The sequence below is a fragment of the Misgurnus anguillicaudatus genome, chromosome 14 (genome assembly GCF_027580225.2).
Source record: "Misgurnus anguillicaudatus chromosome 14, ASM2758022v2, whole genome shotgun sequence".
Taxonomy (NCBI): domain Eukaryota; kingdom Metazoa; phylum Chordata; class Actinopteri; order Cypriniformes; family Cobitidae; genus Misgurnus; species Misgurnus anguillicaudatus.
Window position 1 is genome coordinate 33,835,827 of NC_073350.2, and position 12,142 is coordinate 33,847,968.

The 12,142-nt window shown below is 39.3% G+C and overlaps 2 protein-coding genes across 5 annotated transcripts in view; one reads left to right on the forward strand and one right to left on the reverse strand.

Moving 5' to 3' along the window:
- LOC129427308 (uncharacterized) overlaps window positions 1–12,142 on the forward strand; it is a 158,969-nt gene that overhangs the window by 37,822 nt on the left and 109,005 nt on the right. For all 3 annotated transcript variants that reach the window (XR_012373305.1, XM_073876377.1, XM_073876379.1), the window contains one exon: window positions 3,097–3,147. The gene's annotated coding sequence lies outside the window, so the exon portion shown is untranslated. The remainder of the gene's footprint in view (window positions 1–3,096; window positions 3,148–12,142) is intronic.
- cdk18 (cyclin dependent kinase 18) overlaps window positions 1–12,142 on the reverse strand; it is a 79,575-nt gene that overhangs the window by 32,181 nt on the left and 35,252 nt on the right. The window lies entirely within an intron of this gene.

A 12,142-nucleotide genomic window follows, 5' to 3' on the forward strand; every position in this document is an offset into this window, starting at 1 on the left:
TCGGCACAAATCCAATTACGTCCCTTTGCGGCACGTCCGATAGGACCCGCCGTCGCCACGCCTGACCCCTTAGCGGGCGTGCTGCAGTTGCATGCAGCAGTCTGGCATTATCACCGCCAAACCGGGTGTTCAGAGGTGAGAAAGAAAATCAAAATGGCTTTTCTGCTCCATCAGTTCAATTTGGGCGACAGGGCTCGAGCGGCCTCCGGAGGCGTCGAGCTGGGATCCCCCGGTCCATTTCACAGCGGCGTGGCGGCATAATTGAGATCCACCTCATTATTGGGCCGAGCCCATCGCTGAATGAGAATTGCCTGCCAGGCTCATCCGTTCTCATTTATGGCCGTCTCATCCTCTCCAGATCGCAGAAGTGAAATCTTTTATCTCAGTCATTTAGGGACGAGCACCGTGGAAGCGCCACATCTGGCGGAGACGACATTCAGAGCGGGTGCATTACCCACGGCTGTCCCTTTCCTATCAGAGATGATCACGACAGCTGTTTCGCGCATCCCTGTTATGACCCTGAAGACGACCATAACACGAACAAATGAGCTTCTGACCCTGTAGCCGCCTGCTTAGCACGACATTTGAATTCCTTCTGGTGCACCCAGGCTAATATCGAGCCTGAACGCGTGGGTTGGCGGCTCTAATCTTACCTGGCATTTGCTGCTATCCCGAAATTTGTGCGAGGATCACACAAGCCCTCCCTTTTGACAGGCCGGGTGTATTAGAGGAAACTGAGCCCTGACCCCCAAGCATGCGGGGAAGACGGGTCAGAAATTGGATCTGAATCGCTTGAGTGAGTCGGACATCAAAGCCCATCTCATCTGATCCGACCTGGCACACAAACTGACCTGCAACATCACAGACTCTCTGTATCTCTCTTCTCAGGCTAACAGTGCAATGATGAAAGGTAGAGATGACCACCTGCAACGACTGTCACGACGCACGAGTTTCTAAGTACTGCATGAAAGATGTGAGGCTTTAAAATCATCAAAGCCACATGAGGACTGTGATATATCCAGTTGTGCTGAGATACAGACAAACAAATGCTCAGGTTTCATCTTACAGGCACCCTGTGAAAAGCAGGATGATCCAGCAATAATCAGTTTAGCTGTGAACAGTAAAACAACACGAAATCTGACATGAACACATGAACCGCCTACTTCCACAATATAGTAGTGAGGCGAGTAGTTTGTCCAAATTCATCGTATTCAAAACAACAGTAGGCGAAAAGTATCCGAATTACCTACTACTACCAGCAAGATCCTAAAGTGTTTATTTGATGGACCCTTTACTATCCCGTGAGCGGAGTTATCCAATGAAGACGAAGAAGGAGAGGTGTTGCTTTATTAAAAAATATCCGAAAGTGATAACGTGGCTCTATTCAAATGCAAATAGGGGAGAGCAGGGCATAACCTAATGCTTTTTGGCTTTGGCTCTCTCGTTCAAAAAATATTAAAGGTACATTAATAATTTTTTACACAATCAACACGCACATCTCTGCTACAAATGAACACAAAGTTTGTTTGTGGGATCTACCGTTATCATACAATTACACCGGAAGTGACAGGAGTGCTAATAACGTTACCTCATAGGTGGGGTTAATTGTAACAAACAGAGGGTTTGCTGTAACACCTGCTAGAAAATTTGTTTAAAGACCAGGGTTTCCCGCAGCACTTTGCAGTTTGGGCGGCCTGCCTAAGATGGAAAACCCTACCGCCTTAACTAGGTCGTCCAAAAAAAAAATCGCTGCAAAAAAGGCCGTCAAGTGCATCTTGGAGAATAGCGCGGGCGTGCTTCACACCGCGAGCGGGCACGCGCTCCACATGACAGACTCTCTCGAAGCAGTCGTGAGACATTGTCTGATAGCTTCGTGAAATATTTTCTAACATTAGTGTTCAAAACTTCACAAACACAAAAGTCGTGTTCAAACTAACATATTCCAGAATTTTAACATATTTATTTTATTTGCGAAAATATAGTTGTTCTTTTCCAGCGGCGTCCACAATCTTGGTTGAAACGTTTGACTAGCTCGCTGGGCTCGCAAGGTATCCTGGGTAGTTTAATCTCCCACTTCGTTTTAAGCCTGCATCGGTCCTTCCTGACTACATTTTGAGGCTTGATTCTAAGGGGAAAATAGCACTCTGTCTTGCATCCCAAAATAATGGGACGCCCTACCCCTACATGTGCACGTGCAAAAGCGAGGATTAGGGCAAAAATGTAGGGGAAGGGGAGGTATTGGGACGGGCCCTCAGTCTATAGTTCTTTCAAATTTTAAGTGAGTTCTGTGGTGATTTTGTTTCATGTGCCTGTTGATTAGATATAATTGTTGAGCGCTCTTGCTTACTTTATTTATGTGCATTATTTACATGCTACAGTAGTTACACTCCTTTAAAGGTGCAGTGTGTAAATGTTAGCGGGATCTAGTGGTGAGGTTGCGAATTGCAACCAACGGCTCAGCCCACTGCTCATAGAGAAGCTACGGTAGCCACCACCGGACAAACATGCCATTGTCGGAGACAACTTAGTAAAAACACTTTGTCCATTAGAAACATGGCGGCACAAAATGGTGATTTCCATGTAAGGGGACCCTCGGTGTATGTAGATAAAAACATTTTTACAATTTTACAATTTTTGCGCTATCTATCATTGTTCGCCAGACGTTCTACAACATCTGGTTTAGGTTGTGTTTATTAACCCTTTAGTTTCACTTCATCACGCAGCTATTCCTGTTACAGGTAAAAACATTTAATTCATTAATAATCTAGTATGTGTTCATTTTCTGTCATATTTTCTTCAAAATTTTCAAGTTTCATTTGAGTGTTTTAAATAGAAATATTTTAATTTTCATCATGACGCGTACACCCCGCCCCTTTGATTACCACGCCCCCCGGCCCCGAAACCACCTTAACTAAGAAATTTTCTGCCGGAAACCCTGAACACAAATAATTCAATCAAATTCTGTCGGGTATACTAAAGGTGGATGTTGTTGTATATCTGCCTACAAGAGATAGATAAATTGTTCTAGTTTAACATAATTCCAGTTAATGACTAACTTGTGCCTGTCCTTATTTTTTTTTCTTTTCCCATTTATAGATGTACAGTATGAGCAGTTTCTGATGGATTGAGGTTAATCATTTGCAAAATGTAAGTGTGTTAGTTTTTTTCATAAACACAAACATATTTGTATGCAGTGATGTGACATGTTATTCAGTCCACTCGGTGAAAATAATTGACACTTTTACTGAAAGCAATTCTTACTAAAAGGGTACAAATCGGTTTCCATTTTCTTTTATAGAAATTATCCTTTATTCAGAACAACTGCATACGATTTAGCACACATAAAACGTAACTAATTTCATACATATCAGATGTCTTTACATGCATGTTTATTGCTAGAACATGACAAATGAACAAAAATCAGGATTTTAAATGATGTTTAGGTCCTGTATTGGGTAGACAGATTTTTACCTTTGCTAAACTTAAAATCTTTGTAAAGATATTTCAAAGAATTGTTTCTATAAATGTTAGAAAGAACATGTTACAAAGACTGTGAACTATGTAGTACTGAATTGTGGAGTTACAGCACTAAACAGTTTTTCCACATTTCTGGTTCAGGATTATTTGGGCGGGGCTAAACCGGTGGCTTGATGACACACTGAAGCCACCGAGCATGGCCCCGCCCTTAACACAATCGTTTAATTCAGGTTGTAGCGGTATTTGAAAGTTGAGAGAGGTGGTATTTTTTCCACAAGTGGGCGTGGTTTCAGCGCAGCCAGTAGACACGCCCCCAGCGTTTGAGAGCAGAGAATCCTGTCTATTTTTTCCAAGATTTCGATAACTTATTTTATTTACTTGGCGGTTTATTTCATCATTAAAGTTTGTCTGGGTGGTTAATATCAAATTTTTCTGTAGTGTGACAAACTGAGAACACATTTAATATCAGACTTTAAGTAGAAAATACAACAAAATAAAATAGAAAGTTTAGTAACATCCTGAGGTTAAATGTGGATTAATCGCCTTCTTTCACTGACCTTAATTAAAAAGACTTCATTTAAAAAATAGTTGTTCTACCTTTTTGTGAAAAACTGTTGCGTAACTGATATAAATGAATGCACATGTGAGAAGTAAAGGTCAAAACTCGCAGTTATTCTCTGTATAAATCGAGTGAAAACATGACAGATCACCTGATTCTCTTTCTATCGCACCTTCATTTGTTTTCTGCTCTTTCATGCCTCTTTTTTTAAAAGCCTTTCTAGGTGCACAAAGGATCTCTAATGCTCCTTTATGTCAATGACAGCCTTGAAAGCAAGAGAAGGCCTCGCCGGGTGATCAAAAGCCTCTCTAGCCCCCTTCCTCTCCATATATAATGAGACTAATGCTTCAGCCTCTTCTGCTCTTATTTGGCAAAACCAAAGTATCACCATTAACACAATGATTTCTGAGGATAAATTAACCATTCCATCCTGCCATGTTTGATGTTTCAGGTAATAAACACGTCTTAGCGCTACCATTACATTTGTGTAATTTTTGTAAGGGAAAATTGTTATCAATAAGATTATTACTGTAGAGGACTGTTGAAAAGCCTCTAAAACCTCTTCAGTTCTCAGTTTATGTGACGGTCAATAGTGCATTTGGTTCTCTTTTATGAAATCTTTTCTGATTAGAGGATTTCTAACTGTGGGATGCCAAGGATTTTAGCCAATCATCTGTCCACATTACTTCCAGAACTAAAAATCTTCTTCTTCATAGGAAATATTCTCTTTTACATTTTCAATTATGAACTTTTGAAATCAGACCAACGATTCATTTTCATTCAGCATTTGCTGTCAACATAAAGACAAGTTAAAGCGATACTTCTGCCAAATATCAAAATTACACCTTGATTTACCCTCAAGCTATCCGAGATATCATTTTACAGAAGAACACATTTGGAGTTATTTTAGTAAATGTTCTTGCTTATTCAAGCTTATAATGGGAGAAACAGGGATCAGGAACAACTTCTGACTTTAAATCCCCCAAAAAGTGCATTCATCCTTCACAGAAGTAATACACAAGGCTCCAAGAGGGTAAATAAAAGTCTAAAAATATACATGTTTTAAACTTTATAAACTATAATAACTAGCTTCTTGTAACCGTGCCATCTTGGACTCACGTGATTGTCAAGGCGCATAGTATCTCTATGGCAACCAATGCTTACTACGCTAAAACTATTTTATGAATTGCGTTAGTTCAGATGGTGCCGTTACCGGGAGCTAGTTATTATAGTTTATAAAGTTTGAAACATGAATATTTTTTTCTTACAAAATCATATAAATTACCCACAAAACACCTTTATTAACTCCTTGTTGATTACCTCTGTGAAGGATGAATGCATTTTTTAGGGGTTAAAGGTGCTCTAAGCGAATTGACGTGTTTTAGACCATAAAACATTTTTTGTTACATACAGCAAACATCTCCTCACTATCTGCTTGCTGCCTGTTCGCTGATCAAACTGTAAAAAAACGCGATCTCTGTAGACAGCTCAGGCTCGACAAACGGCAATATCAAAATAGTGCCAAAACCTACCACAACAAAACATAACACAGTGTTCCACCCAATAAACGACAAGAAGGATTTGGGGGTGGGGGTTGGGCGCGTTCATGAAAGCACGGAACGGGAGAGGGAGGGGGAGGCGTTAGCTACGCTCCGTTTGTTTGAAAACAGTTCAAACATCAACAGGAAGTGACGTCGCACATTATTCGCTTAGAGAGCCTTTAAAGTCAGAAGTTGTTCCCTGTTTTCTCCCATTTTAAAGTTTGAAAGAGCAATGAAATTTACCAAAGTAAATCCAAATGTGTTCGCCTGAAAGTTATGGACATACAATACAGTAAAAGTCTTATGGTGCATTCCCACCAGCCACGGTAGAGACGGCAAAAACGCGATATTGGCACGTAGTTGGACGCTTGAACATTTGAGTTCACTCGCTTCATTGGCGCATGAAATTCTAGTCATTCGAGACATTCACACGGAAATTCGCGTCATGGGAGGGGCTTATGCGAATCACGTGAGCCTCCGCCACTCCGCTCACTTCCTGTAATCACGTCACTACTACAGCAAGGTCCTGATTGGTTAACGCTCAATTTCCGCCATTCGCAGGATGCCCAATTTCCGCCATCCGCAGGATGCCCAATCGCGTCTTTGCATTGACTTAACATGTAAATCACTCGCGCTTGCCCCGTCTACTGCTTCTGGTGTAACCTTGCATTAGGCACCAACACCAGACTTGTTGTTTTAGAAGTTTTAATTTCCATTCTTATTTATTTTTCAATCTATTTTATTAGGATACAAACAGAAAATACAGGAAATATGTACAAAAAAAGAAAAAATTTAATTTTCAGAACTAAATGTCTTCTTTAGGCATCGTCTGAGTTTTGTGTGACCTCTCTTGGCACTAAACACATCTTGAGCGTTTTTGAGCAGAATGAAGTAAAAAGACTAATTTCTTTAAAATTAGGATTTAATTTTATGTAGGTTTAAGAGATCCTGAAGATTTGTAATTATTTAATCAGCATACATCACTCATGGGAAGAGACGTTTAATTTAGTTTAAAGTAGACTTCATAAAGTCTTTTGTTTTAAATATATTCCTCGTAAAGTTTAGTTGGTTCAAAGCTTCCTTCAAACTTTGAATCTTTTTTAAATCCCTAAAGAGAAAATGAATGGGAAAGTGAGCAGTCACAGTTGCATTGTATTGCATGTATTTGAGTAAACTAGGTGAGTGCCATTACGTCGTAAGATAAAGAGGTACTTTCACATTTTTCTACCCTCGTTCGGTACCTCACAACTTTTCTTGTTAACTTTAAAGTGTCGTCCTTTTCGATTCCCCTAGCGATCGCACGCAGTCGGCTTTTTTCCTCTCTATTGTTTGGCAGCATGAATCTCAACTTGTCTCTGATGTTTAAATGGATGCTGCCATTTAATTGCTTGTTGCTATGGCGACACGGACCGTTAACAAAGGGAACGCTGGGATTCGGATAACAAGAGATAGCTATTCTGTCTCTCAGTTAGCCATCTGATTCATCAATATTTATATCACATCCTGCTCTTCAACAGATCTGAAATTCAATAGCAGGTCCCCACACAGCCTTAGATGTTTGTTTTCTCTCGCTTGCTCTTTCTACATGGTTTCGGCATTGATTTAATTGCATTTTATGTTCACACCTGGCCCAGGAATGCAGCAAGGGGAAGTTTTTTCCAAAACAGATGGGTAAATGCTTTGGCATTCCTGATTTGTTAGGTGAGGTAAATGTCATCTGTTGCCCACATACTCTAATTAAAGGGATAGTTCCCAAAATGAAAATCTGGTCATTTACTCACCCGCATGCGACATGAAAGGTGAACATTCATTGTATTTATGTAAACCCAGAAATATCCATTACTTGTTCTGTTCCACCGAAGAAAGAAAGGTCATACGGGTTTGGATCAACGTGAGATGGAGTAAATAACAAAATTTACATTTTTGGTGCATTTTGTTTTGGTGCATGAGCAACAGCCGTATGCTGCTTTCAAACGTGGCACAAAGCATTGCGAATGAGAGACCGAGGACGGTACTGGGCCTTGCTTTCCTTCATTTTTAGGTCTGAAAAGCAAAATCCTATCCAGGCTCATCATTTAAATATCACAGTGGCAGCGAGCGCTTTGATCTCCTCTTCAGTAATTGGGGTCGTAGCATGCGAATCGTTTTTCCGCTCTCTCTCTCTCATCCTCGCTCTCTTTATGGGAGATTGTCCTCTCCAGGATACGCAGTTGTAATCTGGACTCCCCTCCAATCTTTTTATTCATCCCAATTCTTCATACGTACCCAACGTGTCAAATTACATCCTCGCCTTCTCTACCAGCAAAGTCTTGTCGTATTGCAGAAAGTATGGGAATATAGCTTGTGGACATTGTGTGCTTAGTGGATTTGCCTTTGAGTTTTATCTGACCCTTGGCTATGATCAAGAGTTTTATTGTGGGAGTAAAAAATGGAAACCATGCCCTGAAGTCTGACCCTTTGTAACAGCTCCCCATTGTCCCGGTAGAGGTCAAAGGGAATAATAGATACAGAAATCTCTTGATGCAACTTGTAGTGGGGTTGAGTTGTCTGTGTTTTGTCCTGCAATGACCTTCAATATAACCTTTCTCATCTGATATTATTTGTGTGCCCTGCTAGAGAGGGGTTTCTTAACGTCTGAGTATTTGTGTGTCCTATTTCTCGAGGCCCCGAGCCCAGACGGCTCTCTGCCCTGTCCACATTGGATTTCAGCAGAGTCTGCACATCTAAATGCACACTTATCACGTCTGTAATGAACCTCTGTGATCTTCTAACAGCTCAGATCTCTCCTGAGACTTTAACCGTTGATGGGTTTTACAGGGAACTTTATTAAAGGTACGTTGACTCCCGTGTGGATGTTAATTTGCTGGTGCTGTAACACTACCTGCTGCCGAAAGACTTTAAATTGATATTATGATTTCAGTATGATCTTGATTGGCAGCCAGATGATAATTAAAGGAAAATTATTATATAGAAATATATCTTTATATAAAATGTAACATACTTTTTGTTTTTACTCGTCCTCTAAACCAGTGGTTCTCAAACTGGGGTCCGGGGCCCCCAGGGGGGCCGCGAGATGGTGCCAGGGGGCCCCCAGTTTTATGACATTTTTATAAAATACATTAATTTATCATGAATTCGGTGAAATTAAACCTAAAAAAATAAGGCAGCACTAATTTGTATAATTTAATGTTTTGTTTAATTAAAATGTGAAGTTTTAGAACTGTTTTTTTGTCATACATTTTCTTTGGGGTGGCCGTGAAGGAATGCACCGTAAACAAAGGGGGCCACACGCTGAAAAAGTTTGAGAACCACTGCTCTAAACCTATATGATTTTTCATCATTAAATGCAAAAGGAGAATTTATTGCCGAATACTCAAAACAGGTAATTTTGTCACAATGCGAATTTTGATCTGTACATCCTATAAAAAAATAAAAGGTTCAGAAAGGTGAATATATTATGACATTAAACTGGGAATGCATATTGTAGTAACAAAATGGCATTTAAAAGATATTAACGCTGCTAATACAGTCCTACCCCTAAACTTACCCAAAAGATTTTATTAAAATCATGCAGTTAAAATCATGATGTGCTGCAGTCGTGGTCCTCTCTGGAGTATATAAAGTACAGAGAAGTATTAAAGTTATTAATCCACAAGAAAGTCAAGGCACGCATTTCGAATTTCAAAAGTACATCGACCGAAAGACAGCAATGTCGCAAATCTGTGACGTAGCACACAAGAACCAATGAACTTTGATATCACTAAAGCGACAATATTTACATTTTTAATTCATAACGAACGCTAGATTTTACGTTTACAGTCGCTGATGAGAAGTTCGCTGGATAAAGAGCTGAATTTGGACCTGTTCCTCACAATCGTAAAAATTTTAAAGATGTGGATTAAAATAAACATATTTTGTGAATTTATGTTATGTATGGTCTGGTACTTCAATCTAGATTGCGGCTGCAGCACATCTTTATTTTAACTACTTTTGGTACTGCTTTTAAATTTTCAAAATAAAAAAATTATTTGTGATTACACTTGTCTGTTGTGCTTTTTATTTCTAATAGTATAGTATAGTTTTGAATAAACTGTTTTGGGAAGGACTGTATTAGTTGCTTAAAATATATTTTAAATGCTATTTTTTATTATTGTTACAAAAATGTTTCTACATATTTCTCCATTACGTTGCAGAAGATAAAAACATACATTACTTATTGTTGAAGCTCACATAACACACGTTGTTGCATTTCTGATGTTAATCTGGAGTACCTATAGAGTATTATTACATCCTTTATATCTCAGAAGAGTCTTTAGTTTAATCAGATTTATTGAAGAAAGATTAGCTTTCCGATAACGTACAAAAAATGAAGAAGGAGGAGTTACTACCGCGGGAGGAGCGAGTACAAGTCATGCAACACTATACAACACTGTTTAACTTATGATTCACTACATGTTCCTGTCATTTATATAATATGCACGCGTCTATTTCCAACATAAGACAGAAGTCTTACCTACCGCATGAAACTCATGACCCAGTTGGGACTTTTCAATGAAATGCAGTGTTAAACAAACACACACACAAAACTCCGCTGCTACCCCGGATAATAAACTTTACCCATTGTTTCCATAATGCTGGCTTTCTTCTCCTTACATCCAAAAAAAACACTTCTTCATTCGTGCCATTGTTGAGTTTTGAAATTAAACAAAGCTGTGGCCTGATATGATGTTTGAAAGTTCTAGCGTCTCCCGCTGATTGATGGGTGGGCGGGGTTTTCCCGGGGAAGTGCCCATACAAAGAAGTGATACGTATAGAAACCCCTGAAACGTCAGCTGGACCCGTAATCGAAAACAACTTTCCGAAACTTGTATGAACCCTGACGAAGTGCATTCGGCACAGAAATACTTTGTAACACGCCCAACTGCTTTTTTGACACTTTGCCTACGTTTAGCACGAGGAAACAACTCTATAACTGTCTTAATAAGTCAGAATGCATGAAATACCATTGAACCACCCCTTTAAATTCTTGAATAAAAGGTTTGGGTTTAGGGTAAGGTTTGGGGTACGGTTAGTGTGGTAACATTATCGATGAAATGGTTAAAGGGAAATGGTATAAAAGATTTGTAAATACTTAACGTTTTTGTAGCTGTAAACACTTAATAATGCTACATTTCAATTGTTGCAAACGTTTACATTGTACGCTTCAGACTCTATTTAAATGTACCAAAAGTATGTTTTGCTTTTTTAAAAGTAACATATTATTACTACGTATTAACAGTGAGACCAGGCTGGTGAAAGAGGCCTAACTGACAGTAATGTTAATTCTAGCATGAGTGCTGCAGTTTCACATTTTAAATGCACGAGCCCTTTAAATTTAAATGGATTTCGATTGGCTCTCAATGATTTATTGTTCATCAGCTCGAAAGAAATGGCTTCGAAAGTAATCCCAAGAATATTGTTCATTTGTATTGCTGTTGTTATAGTTGTGCTGTAAACTCTACAATTAAAAGTTTTTATATTGTTATAGTTATCGTCCATAACGTAAATGGCCCTTTCGTGCTATTTGGTTTGTTTTTTTGTTCCGATGTTGAACAAAAGCTATTTCATGTGAATTCAAGCCGTGCACCTGCTTCTGGTGTTCATGTTATTCTTCTGGATTCATAGCAGCCCTTGGGGTTTTTCATTGGAAATAGGGATACTTGTCATTCACGCTTTGCCAGCAGCCACACGACAGCTTTTAAGCGTTTCTCAGACTGACTCTAAATGACGCTATCTTCGAACTCTTAACACGCTGTACAGTCCGTTTACCCTGTGCAGTATAAACTATTTAGTGAGATCATGACTTGTGTGTGTGTGTTTCTGGTTCTGTAATTATGCGAGACCCTCCAAGGAATCTGTCGAAAGCCATTTCCAAAGCATTATCGTTAAATATAGCTTACATCTTTCTGGTAATCAAGAAACACTTGTTAGCCAAAAGACTGCCTTCAACATTTGCATGATGACTCCATCATGGGCGTCTCTCCATGGAGAATTACTCGCATTGCGATCAACGATACATCACAGATTTAATGAGATAAAGGGGGGAGACGTACTGGCAGGGAAGAAATATGAGACTTGACTCCCTAACGTGAATCGGATCGGTTCCTTCATTTAGGTGCCATATTAACCTTGCGCTAATTGAGTTTTAATAATCTAAGGCTTACAGACAGGCAAATTAGAATGAAATCTTTTATTTTTCATGCATTGCTTTCCTCCCTGACCTAACTCCAGGTTTCAATTATAATGTAGTTTTTTGGGTAACACTTGACAACATTGTTAACATTAATAAATGCATTAAGAAACAGTGAGCAATATACACTCACCTAAAGGATTATTAGGAACACCTGTTCAATTTCGCATTAATGCATATATCTAATCAACCAATCACATGGCAAGTGCTTCAATGCATTTAGGGGTGTGGTCCTGGTCAAGACAATCTCCTGAACTCCAAACTAAATGTCAGAATGGGAATGAAAGGTGATTTAAGCAATTTTGAGCGTGGGATGGTTGTTGGTGCTCAGTTACT